The sequence below is a fragment of the Bos indicus x Bos taurus genome, chromosome 15 (genome assembly GCF_003369695.1).
Source record: "Bos indicus x Bos taurus breed Angus x Brahman F1 hybrid chromosome 15, Bos_hybrid_MaternalHap_v2.0, whole genome shotgun sequence".
Classification (NCBI taxonomy): Eukaryota; Metazoa; Chordata; class Mammalia; order Artiodactyla; family Bovidae; genus Bos; species Bos indicus x Bos taurus.
Genome location: NC_040090.1, coordinates 24,727,633 through 24,741,016, shown reverse-complemented (window position 1 = coordinate 24,741,016; position 13,384 = coordinate 24,727,633).

Below are 13,384 nucleotides of genomic sequence, written 5' to 3'. Positions count from 1 at the left end.
CAGATACTACATGAAGACTAGGGGGAACTGCAGAAGCACAGATGCAGTGTTTTTCACGAATAAAATAATCTTGTTCCTGGTAGCTAATCTTGTCCAATTGTATTGACTTAATTTATCTTTTTAATAAAGATATTTTTTACTGTGGTAGATGCTTATAAAATTAACCATTTTAACAATTTTAAAGTACATTAAAAGTGGCCTTAAGTAATTCACAATACTGTACAACCAACATTAATGTTTAGTTCCATAAATTTTTCATCATCCCAAACAGAAACCCTGTACCCGTTAATCAATTATTCCTCTTTCCTTCCTTCCCATAGGTGCTGGCAATCACCAATCTACTTTATGTCTCTATGGACTTATCTATTCAGGCTATTTCACATAAATGAAATCAGATGTTTGAACTATGACTTGGACTTGAATATTCATAGCAGTTTTATTTATATTATAGCCAAAAGGTGGAAACAGCTCAAATGTCCATCCAGAGAAAATGGATTAAAAAACCATATATGTAAAAATAGAATACTATTTAGTCATTAAAAAAGTAATGAATTACTGATACATGCTACAGTGTGAATAAACCTTGAAATCATCCTGCTAATTGAAAGAAATCAGACACCCCTCTCTATTCTTCACTAAATCATTTAAACAGTGTACATCAGTGAAAACAGCTTAAGATGAAGTACATTTGAAAGGAGCCAAAGAAGCAGCAAAAGGTCAACCTAAAACACTCATTTGCTGGGACTGACTTTATGCTAAATGAATTCAGCAAGCATTTATTAAGTACCAACTGGGAGCCAGGCCCTGCTCTATGTGCTACAAAATGAATTAAAAAACAACCCCCAATTTAAAGCAGGTCATACCTTCATAGAGATATAAACATGTAAATAAATCATTAATATAGTATATTGTGCAGAAGCAGATATTCTGTGCTATGAGAGCTCAGATGAGAAAAAAACTAACTATCCAGAAGGGTTCAGGAAAAATACAAAAAAGAGATCTCAATTTTTGTTTGCTTCTAAATTGTGAGTATGGGGTGTCAGAGAATGAATTGGAGTATGACTTTATGGGGGCCAGAAAGCATAGAATAGGAAAATGTCTTTAATGGTCTGCTTTCCTTTTTGCTGACTCAGGTCTCTTCTCTTGGCCCCAGAATTGGTGGTTCATCCTCAAATCACCAGTTTTAACATAAAACAAATAATTTGGGCTTTATTTTAATAAGATCTTCTAGAGCATTATAATATAGGGGAAGATTGGAACTTTTGTTCTTGCTCAATGATTTGTCAATATTGATAATGTCACTATTAATTGGCATTAATAATGTGTGTGTTGAATGCTACCTGATTTCCTATTCATTTTCATTGGCTTGTAAGAATAAATAGAGTAGGGATTTAGTGATGCTATAAGGAAGAGTAAAGGTTCACTAATTGTTAGAACTAAAGTCATGTTAATTTCAAGTATTTATGTATGAGCCTTACAGTGAATGAAAGACCAAATCTACAGTCCCTGACTCTGAGTCCATGGAGAACAGAATGAGCACCACAAACATGCAGCATATGTGCCCCGACGCTCCCTCCCATGTCATGGCAGGCATCTCTAATGAATATTTGATGATGTCATCGCTAATGTCACCTTTTGATGATAGACCTGAACATGCCTCTGAATGCCTTTTCAGGTAGGCAGCCATGCCACGATGAATCACCTGCTGCTGCTGCTGAAACCCCCACGTGTGATCCCTAGAGAGGAGACAATATTGGGTTTTAGTGGTAGTAGTTGTGGGTTTGTGGCCTAATTTTTTCTTTACTGAGGTTCTTTCTCTGAACCTCAGTTTCTTTAGCAGGAGAAATTGGCTAATAGCTACTTTAAGGGTTGTTGCTGGAGGATTGAAAAGATCAAGTATGTGAAAGGGCACAGTTCCCGTAACTTAGCAGGTGCTCAGTAGATAGGTTAGTGAAATCAGGGTTCCCATGACTTGCCTAAAACCTACTGCATCTTGCTTCATGCATCTGAATGCCAGCTGCTTCTATTATTTCCATTGTTGCTGCCATTCTTCTTTTCACCCAAAGAAGAAAATTGGGAGCTCCCTTCTACCTCCCTCTCTTTCGGCCTTCACCACTGAATTTTGTTCATTTATTTCAAAGTCACTCTTATTTCTTCCACTGCTTCTGAGCTGACCTAGCGCCACCTGACACCTGTGATGGTTCATCACCACAAGCTTGAATAATTTCGTTAGCTTTTTGCCTTTCCTTCCTCTTATTCCAGGGTTTTTTAACCTTTGCTCTGTTAACATTTTAGGCTGGATGGTTCTTGATTGTGAGGGGCACTGTAGGAGGTTTAAAAGCATTCTTGACCTCTAACCACCAAATGCCAGTACCACCTTCCTGGTTGTGCTAAACAAAAATGTCTCCAGACACTGCCAAATACCCCTTTATATGGCAAAGGGAGATAAGATTATAATAAATTGAGAACCGCTGCTCTAGTCTCATTTTAAACCATTTCACGCAAGCTGGGAAATTAATGACCTACAAACAGTGTTCTTGCAATGTTGTCTCAGTTCAAGAACAGTCAATAGACCCCTGTTTCCCAAAGATTTTAATATTTTTGCCTAGCTGTCAAGTTCATCAGTAGCTGAACCCTATTCTTTAGGCCTTTTCAAACTTTAATACAGCTTTTCAAACTTTATTCTTATGAATCACTGAGTGAAATCTTTTTAAAATACAGATTCTGCTTGAGAGGGTCCAGGTGGACTCTGAGATTCTGCTCTTCCCACGAGGTCCTAGGTGAAGCTGATGCTGCTGGTCCACAAGGCACTTTGAGGAGCAATGCTTTGAAAGACATCAATCCAGTGATTCAGTATCTTATGAGGATTCATAGAGGACAAGGTCCTGCCTAAGAGGAGCTCACAGACCATCAGGACAGAGAGAAATAAAAATAACCATAAGAAAAGTTTGTATTTGTTATCATGAGTATGGCTACAATGATACAGAGATGTGAATTAGTGAGACATTCATTCAGTCCGGGCTGATAGGTAAGTTAAAGGACAGCTGGTAAAGAGCCCAACTGCAATGCGGAAGACCTGAGCTCTATCCCTGGGTTGGGAAGATCCCCTGGAGAAGGTAACAGTTATTGACTCCAGTATTCTGGCCTGGAGAATTCCATGGACTGTGTAATCCATGGGGTTGCAAAGAGTTGGACACAACTGAGTGACTTTCACTTCATTTCAAAGAGGAAATAATAATTAGAGAAAGCTTTGATGATGAAATGATTTTTTTAAACTTTGGATCTGGAGAACACACACAGGGTCTCTACTATGTAGAGAGAAAAGAAAGTGCCTATATAGGAAGTAAGGACAACATGACGAGCAGAGCGAAATTAAAATACATAAGATGTTGAAGAAACTGTGCTCAGTTTGCCTATAATACAGGTTGAAACTGAACAGGGACTCAGGGGACTGCCTTCAGGTTAGGAATGACCTGTCTGTCATAGTATGTGTTTGATATTTATTATGTAAGCAGGAGGAGTGCATTGAAGGTTTTGAAATAGGAAAACCAAGTAATGAGATGTATGTGTTTGAAAGATCATGCTGTTGGCAATGTCGGAGGTGGGTTGCAATGAGGACCATCCAGGAATCAAGCCAGACTGCTTGGAGGGGGTCTTGACTAGGATGAGAATAGCAGAAGCCACGGTGAGCTGGAGCTGACACAGGAGGCCTGAGCGTCTGTTGTGGGCATCTCTTCCCAACTCAATGTGTCATCATGTTGGTTGCTTGAAATGGGCCATGGTGGGAATATCTACACCACTAAAATTGGAAAATGCCAGAAACGTTTCCCTGAGAGCTGGTTGTTAAACATTTGCCAGTACACCACGAGTTTTGAGAGACTGACAGAGCTGGGCGTCAGAGCCAGTCGGAGGTGTTGTATTAGATGTGTCAGAATGAAGGGCAAGAATGTATCATAGATAACAGGCCCTTATGTAAGCAACTGGGTAGATTCAAGGTTTTTTTGTTTTTTTTTTTTAACGTAATAAATATTTATTGAGAGCCTACCATAAACCCGGCACTGTTCCAAATACCTGCTCCCATGGAGCTTGCATTCTGCTGATATGGTGTCGTTAGCTGAGATGGGGAAGATGGGGGAAGGGTGAAAGATATTGCTTTCAGTTTGGGACATGGACTGTATCCAGGTGGAGTTTTTCAGTTGTAAACACACAGCCATATCCTGTGGTATACTTTCTAAAGCATTTCACGTACAACTCTAATTAAATGTTTACAATAATTCATAGGGCAGATGGGAGAGGTATTTATTGCCCAGATGGGAAAATCTAAGGCTCAGCTATTTGAAGAGATTTATTCAGAATCACTGAGCAAGCTGGTGTCAGAGTCAGGATATGAATCCTGGGTTTGTGACAACATGCCTAATCCTCTGTACCCAGTGCCCACTCCGCTGTCCGCTTAATAATGGGTGTAGAGGCTCTGATGAAGCATCGATGGAAACCTTTGCTTCCATGCCACTCCATTGTCACCCGCAAAGTGCTTCCGCAGCTGTGATCTCAGTTACTCCTCGCAGTCTTAGGTGCTACTCCGCAGTGTTGGTTTGGGCGTGTTGCTACGTGCCGAGTAGTCGAGGAGTCGTGGGCTCCCTGCTCCCAGCTGCAAGCCGTGGTGGTTCTGATTATGCCAGCAGTGGTTTTGCCTGCTGTTGCTCTCAGACAACAAGCATCTCCCAGTCTTGTTTCTGCTTCCCCTGCTTCTGCTCCCGAGTCATTTTTATCTCACTCATTTCTGTCTCCAAATGACATACCAATAACTCAGGGCATCACTAACATAATAATATTAATGAAAAGGAGTAAAAAGAAATAGTAGTAGATATTTGTTGAATGCTGAGTACAACATCCATAAACATAAAACAGAAAATGCATGAGCCTGGTCTGAAAATTATGATTGAAACCTTAAGTTTATAATATCACACTGCAATATTTAAAAGGAAGAAATAAAAGTATAATGCAACACATTTAGGAAATGGAGGCTCCAGTTGCTCGGGGGTCAAGGGTTAATAAAAGCAGATGCTTCTCATGTTTGGGATTGGCAAATACCTTCCTACTGGGCATTTGGGTGGACACCCAGACAGAACCAAAACTGTATCCTGTCTGTAACCTAAATGGCCTATCACATTAACTTTCCAAATTGCAACTACTTTCACATAAGTAAGCTTTCCCTTTTTCTTTTGTAAAAGCATTTTTTGTGTGCACATGAGTATATGTCTGAATATATATTTATATATGAGTCTATATATATAGATATGAGTGTATCTAAAGCAGCTACAGTAGTGTTGCTTGGCTGAGTAGGAGGTGATACAGGACTGTGCTATTAGTGAGCGGGAGGTAGGAGGTGGCTATGGCTGATGGGCAGGAGTGTGAGGTAATAGCAGGGTAATACTGTCTGCAAGTATTTTTAGATGACTCCAGAATGAGAAGATGTTGGTTGGTGGTGATGGTCTTTCTTCCTCTAGAACATAGTGATGAGACATGCATAATAAGAACATAAGGATTGCCAGTTTGGAGCAGACCTTTAGTCCAGCCAGCCTAGAACCATCGATAAGACAGGCTCCAACAGCTGCGTTGTGGGAGAGAAGGTTTTTCATCTTCCTTGGCATCCTCCATGAATGTTAGAGACCTTGCTCTTGAAATCCTGGGTTTCCCTTAATAAGTCGCTGTAGATGTGTCATCTTTTAATCTATTTCCGTCTTTTAAAATAAATGTTGGCCTGGGCTATTTCTTGGGAGAAAGTGTTTCTTGGTTTGGCAAGTCTGCTACCCACTGTCTGGAGCAGAATGTCTTTAATTTATCCTTAACTTACGTGTTTTTTCCAAGCTTTCAGGGGGGCCCAAATAGTTACAGCATTCCAGAATTTGGTTCATTTTGCAAGGTTTCTAGATTGTCATCATGTTTTCTCATGAGAAATATAATAATGTAAGCAGATGAGTTATAAAGATGGAGATGTTCTAGAAGTTTCTATAAATTATAAAGTTTTTATAATTTTTATTTATGGTTCAGCAGTAAAGAATCTGCCAACCAGTGAAGGAGATGTGGTTTTGATCCCTGAGTCAGGAAGATCCCTTGGAGAAGGAAATGGCAACCCACTCCAGTATTCTTGCTTGGGAAATCCCATGGGCAGAAGAATCTGGAGGGCTACAGTCCATGGAGTCATAAAGAGACACAACTTAGCGACTAAACAACAACAACAGTTATTTTTAACTCATGTTTAAAATCTAGGAGTTATTTCTACTTCACATCCAAACACTTTGTAGGTCCTGGTCATTTTGTCAAGTAACTTACCAGATTATGTGACATTGTTTTAAAGTCTAAATGCCACTTGCAACAGAAGAGGTTCTTTGGGAGTTACAGCCCCAAGAAAATGAAAAATATTCACTGGCCAGACAAATGCAAGAGACCCAGGTTTGATCCCTGGGTCAGGAAGATCCACTGTAGAAGGGAATGGCTACCCCCTCCAGTATTCTTGCCTGCAGAATCCCATGAACAGAGGAGCCTGGCGGGCTACAGTCCGTAGGGTCACACAGAACCAGACATGACTGAAGCGACTGAGCACACATGCACACATATGTTATCAAACTTGGGCCTCTCAGGATTATTATCAATGATTGAGAAGAGGACAGTTTTCTTTCTTACAGTAGTCTACAAAGCTGGCAGGATTTGGATCACATCACAACAAGTTATATTTTCAGGGCCTTCCCCCTCTTTCTATCTTCCGTCACCTTGTTGACTAAATCTTGATAAAGTAAGGCTTTTATCTGGTCATAAACCAAAACTGCTTCTCTTGTAAAACAACTGTACTTTCAGTTCAGTTCAGTTCAGTCACTCAGTCATGTCCGACTCTTTGTGACCCCATGAATCACAGCACGCCAGGCCTCCCTGTCCATCACCAGCAGCACCCGGAGTTCATCCAAATTCATGTCCATCGAGTCGGCAATGCCATCCAGCCATCTCATCCTCTGTCGTCCCCTTCTCCTCCTGGCCCCAATCCCTCCCAGCATCAGAGTCTTTTCCAATGAGTCAACTCTTCGCATGAGGTGGCCAAAGTACTGGAGTTTCAGCTTTAGCATCATTCCTTCCAAAGAAATCCCAGGGCTGATCTCCTTTAGGATGGACTGGTTGGATCTCCTTGCAGTCCAAGGGACTGTCAAGAGTCTTCTCAAACACCACAGTTCAAAAGCATCAATTCTTCGGCGCTCAGCTTTCTTCACAGTCCAACTCTCAAATCCGTACATGACCACTGGAAAAACCATAGCTTTGACTAGATGGACCTTTGTTGGCAAAGTAATGTCTCTGCTTTTCAGTATGCTATCTAGGTTGGTCATAACTTTCCTTCCAAGGAGGTAAGCGTCTTTTAATTTCATGGCTGCAATCACCATCTGCAGTTTAGGTTGATTTTTAACTAGAGACGACAAGAGAAAATATGTAGTAGAAGGGACATATGATTTTAGGGACATAAATAGTAAAACTTAAAACCTGGGTTTGAGTTCTGACTATTCTTTACCAGATAAACCATCTTGACCTATTACATAACAGTTTCAAGCCTTCCTTTCTTCATCTCAAGGCTGACGCTGATGCCTTCCTGATTATAGGATTACAATAAAAATTTAATGTGATAATGAATGTTAAAAAGTGCTTGATAAACTAAAAAAAACCCTCTATGCTCATTAGTTACTTCTGTTACTAATTAGTAACATAGACTTTTTATATCATTGGCAATTACTGGGGCATTTGATCATAAATTTAGCCAACTGTTCTCACTAAGACAGCTGACATTTAAATAAACATGTCAATTACCTGTGGAACTAGAGACTTTATATTCTATGTCTGTATTAAGTCAAGCAAAGTATTTGAACTATGTAATTTATACATATTATTCTGAAGAAGATGATACTACTCTCTGCTTTTCTACAGGTTTGATATAAGAATTATTCACTTAAACAACCTTTCTCTGACTTTTGTTGAACTGAGGTGAAATATAGCATCTATGCTCCTGTGATACACCATCTCTCTTAATAGCTTTTCATGTTAAATTCCTCCTTGATTCACATCTCAGGAGAAGTTCTGACTCTGCTGCTGCTGCTGCTAAGTCTCCTCAGTCGTGTCCAACTCTGTGCAACCCCATAGACAGCAGCCCACCAGGCTCCCCCGTCCTTGGGATTCTCCAGGCAAGAACACTGGAGTGGGTTGCCATTTCCTTCTTCAATGCATGAAAGTGAAAAGTGAAAGTGAAGTCACTCAGTTGTGTCCAACTCTTAGGGACCCCATGGACTGTAGCCCACCCAGCTCCTCCATCCATGGGATTTTCCAGGCAAGAGTACTGGAGTGGGGTGCCATTGCCTTCTCCGAGTTCTGACTCTACCTATAGTTAAACTCTTGCCTAGGACAGGAAGTGAAATTAATATTACTCAATGTTTTTGTATTTTTTTGTCAAATTTATCAGAATGTTTAGAACCAGTTTTGTTTTTTCAAATTTATCAGAATGTTTGCCTAGCCTATCCAAAGACACACAGGGACATCTTTGCCTTGAAATTAGTCTTAGTTAAGAATAGTCTGGGTTTGCTTTAAATTGCATTTTGTATTAGCCAGTAAGTTGTTTTCAGTTTTTATTGTTACGATGGAGTATAAATCTTAAATAACCATGGTTAGGGCAAGGATGTTAAAAGATTCAGGTTTCCTATGTCTTAGTGAGTGACTGCACAATGAATGTTCAATTCTATATCTCTTCAGTACTCAACCCGATACAGAGAAAATTGATCACACTGCGTAGTGAGTTGTTTTACAATAATGCTTTACTACTTGAAAAAAATTGCCAAATTTCAGAGGAATATCATTACTGAGTTTTTTCGTCTTTTTCAATTAATTGCCTCCCCACTATCACCACCCTGCCACTTTAAAAAAGTGATGAACATTTCGGTGCTTATTTTCTACTTCCTCAGAAAATCCACATTTATGCCTTCCATATCGTCTTCATTCCATATCGGGTCTCTTGTCTCCTCCAGTGTTTCCTCTGAAATCCGGGCACTCTACAGGAGACCTGCCATGGGGGCAGCAAAAAAGGACCATGCGTGTCCTGCTTGTCCTCTCAAGAGTCAACCTCTTGAGCTGCACTTTCATGTCTTACTGAACAATCTCCCAAGGCCACATTCTTTTAAGCACTTGCATTTTAAGTAAGATAAAAGAGAATTTGATCCACCAGAATATGCCTTGAGGTTTACATCTTACCGAGGCCAATCTTGTCAACTTTTTAGATTCTCCTTTCTTGTGTCAAAGGATTAAAGTCCAATTAAAATCCATCTGAAAAACAAGCTATATCCCATCTGACATTTAGAAATAATAAAAAGATTATAAGGTAGTGTTTTAAAACTGGGGAGACATTTAAAAAATCTATGTTATTTAATTCAATGTACTAGACACTTGGGATACAAAATAATATCAGGCATAGTCTTTATCCTTAAAGAGCTCACTGTCATGGCTGTCATAGACATCAATGTCTAGCTCAAATCTGCACCCAAACAATGTTCCTCTCTTTTGTAAAAGAATTAGATGTTTTGGTTTGTCTAAATTCTGAATTTGCATAGCTATAGGATTTTGCAGAAAAGGAATATAAATCTACATTCTTATATTTATCAAGTCTCAAGATGTCCTATGATAAAGTTTAGTAATCCATTATAATTTGCATTCAATTTAGATTACTCCTTCCAGCAGAGAAATATCCACCCTATCCCATCAGCACAAAGTCAGGTACCCCTTTTGTTTCTGCCAGAACAGAATTGTTGGGATGGAAATCATTTTAGTAGTTAGTCCGGTGTACAACAGCATTGCCAAGTTTCTTCCAAAATGTTCAGTTGTTATTACAGATCCTTTCTCAATGGTTCCAGCTCTATCGGTTACGGCTGGGGAGTATAAGACAACCCTTGAGAGTGAGTCATTAAGAATGGGTATTACCTCTGTGTCCACCCAGTCATAAGGGGAAATGGTTTGACCTTCAGGGTCACAGAGGGTATGCACAAGAGGATGTGGTTAAGAACGTGGGAAGTATATTTAGGAGACCAGTCTCACTCGTATTGAAGGTTTCTTTAGAGGCACAATCAGTTAGAATTACAGTCGTGAATTTAGAAGATAGCTCAAATCCTAGATAAATTTGGAATTTGTGCAGACCTTTTTTAGATTTTATGCTAAACTTTAGTAAATGTCACTAGTGGAAATAATCAGTAAAAATAGAATATTTTGTGTGAGTGGTAAAAGATATTCAATTAAATGATCTTAGAGAGCTAGGCACTTTATTTTGGTCACACCAGATTAAACTGTATTGTTTTCACATTCTGAGAGAAAACTAAACTTTAGCAAAACAGTATCCTGTTACAGATAACTGCTTTTTGGTTTTGCTCTATCTGAACACCATAACCTTTTTTTTTTTTTTAACTTTTTATTTTGTGTTGGGGTATAGCCAGTTATAAACAACATAATCTTAATGGTAGTAGTTAAATACTCATCCTAGTTATTTTATATTAGTTATTTGGTTAGTTCAGTTCAGTTCAGTCGCTCAGTCGTGTCCGACTCTTTGCAACCCATGAATCACAGCACGCCAGGCCTCCCTGTCCATCACCAACTCCCAGAGTTTACCCAAACTCATGTCCATCGAGTCGGCAATGCCATCCAGCCATCTCATCCTCTGTCGTCCCCTTCTCCTCCTGCCCCCAATCCCTCCCAGCATCAGAGTCTTTTCCAATGAGTCAACTCTTTGCACCCGGTGGCCAAAGTACTGGAGTTTCAGCTTTAGCATCATTCCTTCCAAAGAAATCCCAGGGCTGATCTCCTTCAGAATGGACTGGTTGGATCTCCTTGCAGTCCAAGGGACTGTCAAGAGTCTTCTCAAACACCACAGTTCAAAAGCATCAATTCTTTGGCTCTCAGCTTTCTTCACAGTCCAACTCTCACATCCATACATGACCACTGGAAAAACCATAGCCTTGACTAGACAGATCTTTGTTGGCAAAGTAATGTCTCTGCTTTTGAATATGGTATCTAGGTTGGTCATAACTTTCCTTCCAAGGAGTAAGCGTCTTTTAATTTAGTTACTTATTTCAGATAAAAATATAGAGTGGTTTCAAACTTAGGACTTTGGAGGATGACAAGATATACTGTGTATAAATTACTTAAATGCAAGGACTCTCAATTTTCAAGGACTCTCAATCTGTTCTCTCCCTTTCCTGGCCTCTTTATCTCATCTTCTCTGTGATTTCAGGGAATAGTGTAGTTGTCTTTGTGTAGCTGTCTTTCCTCATATTAGCTGAGTATCTTCCCCTTAATGTGGAAATAGGGGCATTGAGGGAAGAAGGGCCAGTGGTTGGAATGACCACTCTCTCAATGAATTTAGATTATTATACCAAGCTAAAAAGTCATTTCTGAAAGCACAGGTGAGAAATAAGTGCATACATTTGGTACGGTGACTTGTCTTGGCCCACTGGAGTCACTCAGGACATACATTGTTAGTCGTCCTTGAGATGGAAGTCCCTTTAGGGATTGCAAAGTCTGCAGGTCACCATTCTGAGTCAGGCTTGATGGAAGCCTGTGATAGGACCAAGGAACAGAGACTACTTTTCCCTGTTCTTTCTGAGATATTAAATATCTCTGAGATAAGAATTTATCTTCCTGGGGCTTCCATTGAGATTGCTGAGGGTCAATATCTTTACGTGGCTTAGAAGTTCTATTGTTTGAGTGATTCTGTGAGGCACAGGTTTGAATCTTCCTGAGGACATCCCTTTGGCTTCATTTTTAGATTATGTTTTCTTGAAAGTGTCCTAGAGTTGATCTTTGTCCAGAAACCATTTCTTAATTTTAGTATCATAGGTCATCTGGAGAAGCAGAGAAATTTTTAACTCAAAAATTCCTGGCTCTGTGATATTGGTGTTTTCTTTAGTCTTTCTCCATTTGCATTTTTCTATAAACCACAGAAGTGAAGTAGCACCTTAACCCTGCTGCTGGAAAATCTCCTTAACTTGTCCCCCAGTTCATTGGGTATATTTTCTTTTTTTTTTTTTTTGGTTGTTGTTGTTGTTTTAATTTTAATTTTTTTGTAGTTCAATTATATTTCCTTTTTTTCTTTTTTCTTTATTTTAATTGGAGGCTAACTGCTTTACAATATTGTGGAAGTTTTTGCCATACATTCACATGAATCAGCCATGGGTGTACATGTGTTCCCCATCCTGAACCCCCTCCCACCTCTCTCCCCCTCCTATCCCTCAGGTCTTCCCACTACACCAGCCCTGAGCACCCTGTCTCATGCATCGAACCTGGACTGGCGATCTATTTCACATATGATAATATACATGTTTCAATGCTATTCTCTCAAATCATCTCACCCTTGCCTTCTCCCACAGAGTCCAAAAGTCTGTTCTTTACATCTGTGTCTCTTTTGCTGTCTCGCATATAGAGTCATCATCACCATCTTTGTAAATTCCATATATATATGCATTAATATACTGCATTGGTGTTTTTCTTTCTGACTTACTTCGCTCTGTATAATAGGCTCCAATTTCATCCACCTCATTAGAACTGATTCAAATGCATTCTTTTTAATAGCTGAGTAATATTCCATTATGTAAATGTATCACAGCTTTCTTATCCATTTGTCTGTCGATAGACATCTAGGTTGCTTCCATGTCCTGGCTATTGTAAACAGTGCTATGATGAACATTGGGGTATATGTGTATCTTTCAATTCTGGTTTCCTCGGGGTGTATGCCCAGCAGTGGGATTGCTGGGTCGTATGGCAGTTCTATTTCCAGTTTTTTAAGGAATCTTCACACTGTTCTCCATAGTGGCTGTACTAGTTTGCATTCCCACCAACAGTGTAAGAGGGTTCCTTTTTCTCTTTTCTATTTCTTATGTTATCAGAGGGCACGCTGTTGCTGAGCTTGCTGCCGTTCGGTAAGGAGGCTCCTCCTTCCTCTAGGTTTGGATCATACTGCCTTCACTTTCCTGTACCTGCAGCCTCCACAAAGCCTTCTATAGGCTTTCACTGACACTTGCCTCATTTCCTGCCAGCTTCTGCCCATTGCCCATTTTCAAAGCCACCCTATATTTTAAACTTCCCTAATGGTAGCACCCACATTTTGATACCAAAGTCTGTCTTAATGTCCTATTGTTCATGAGAATATACCTTAAAGCTTAGTGAATTAAACAACAATAATCATTTATTATCTGATAGAGTTTCTGTGGGGCAGAATCTTAAAACAGCTTAGCCTTTTAGTTTCGGCTCAGAGTCTCTTACTAGGTTGCTGTCAGGATGCCATCCCAGACTGCAGTTATTCAAAAGCTGGACATGGCCAAAG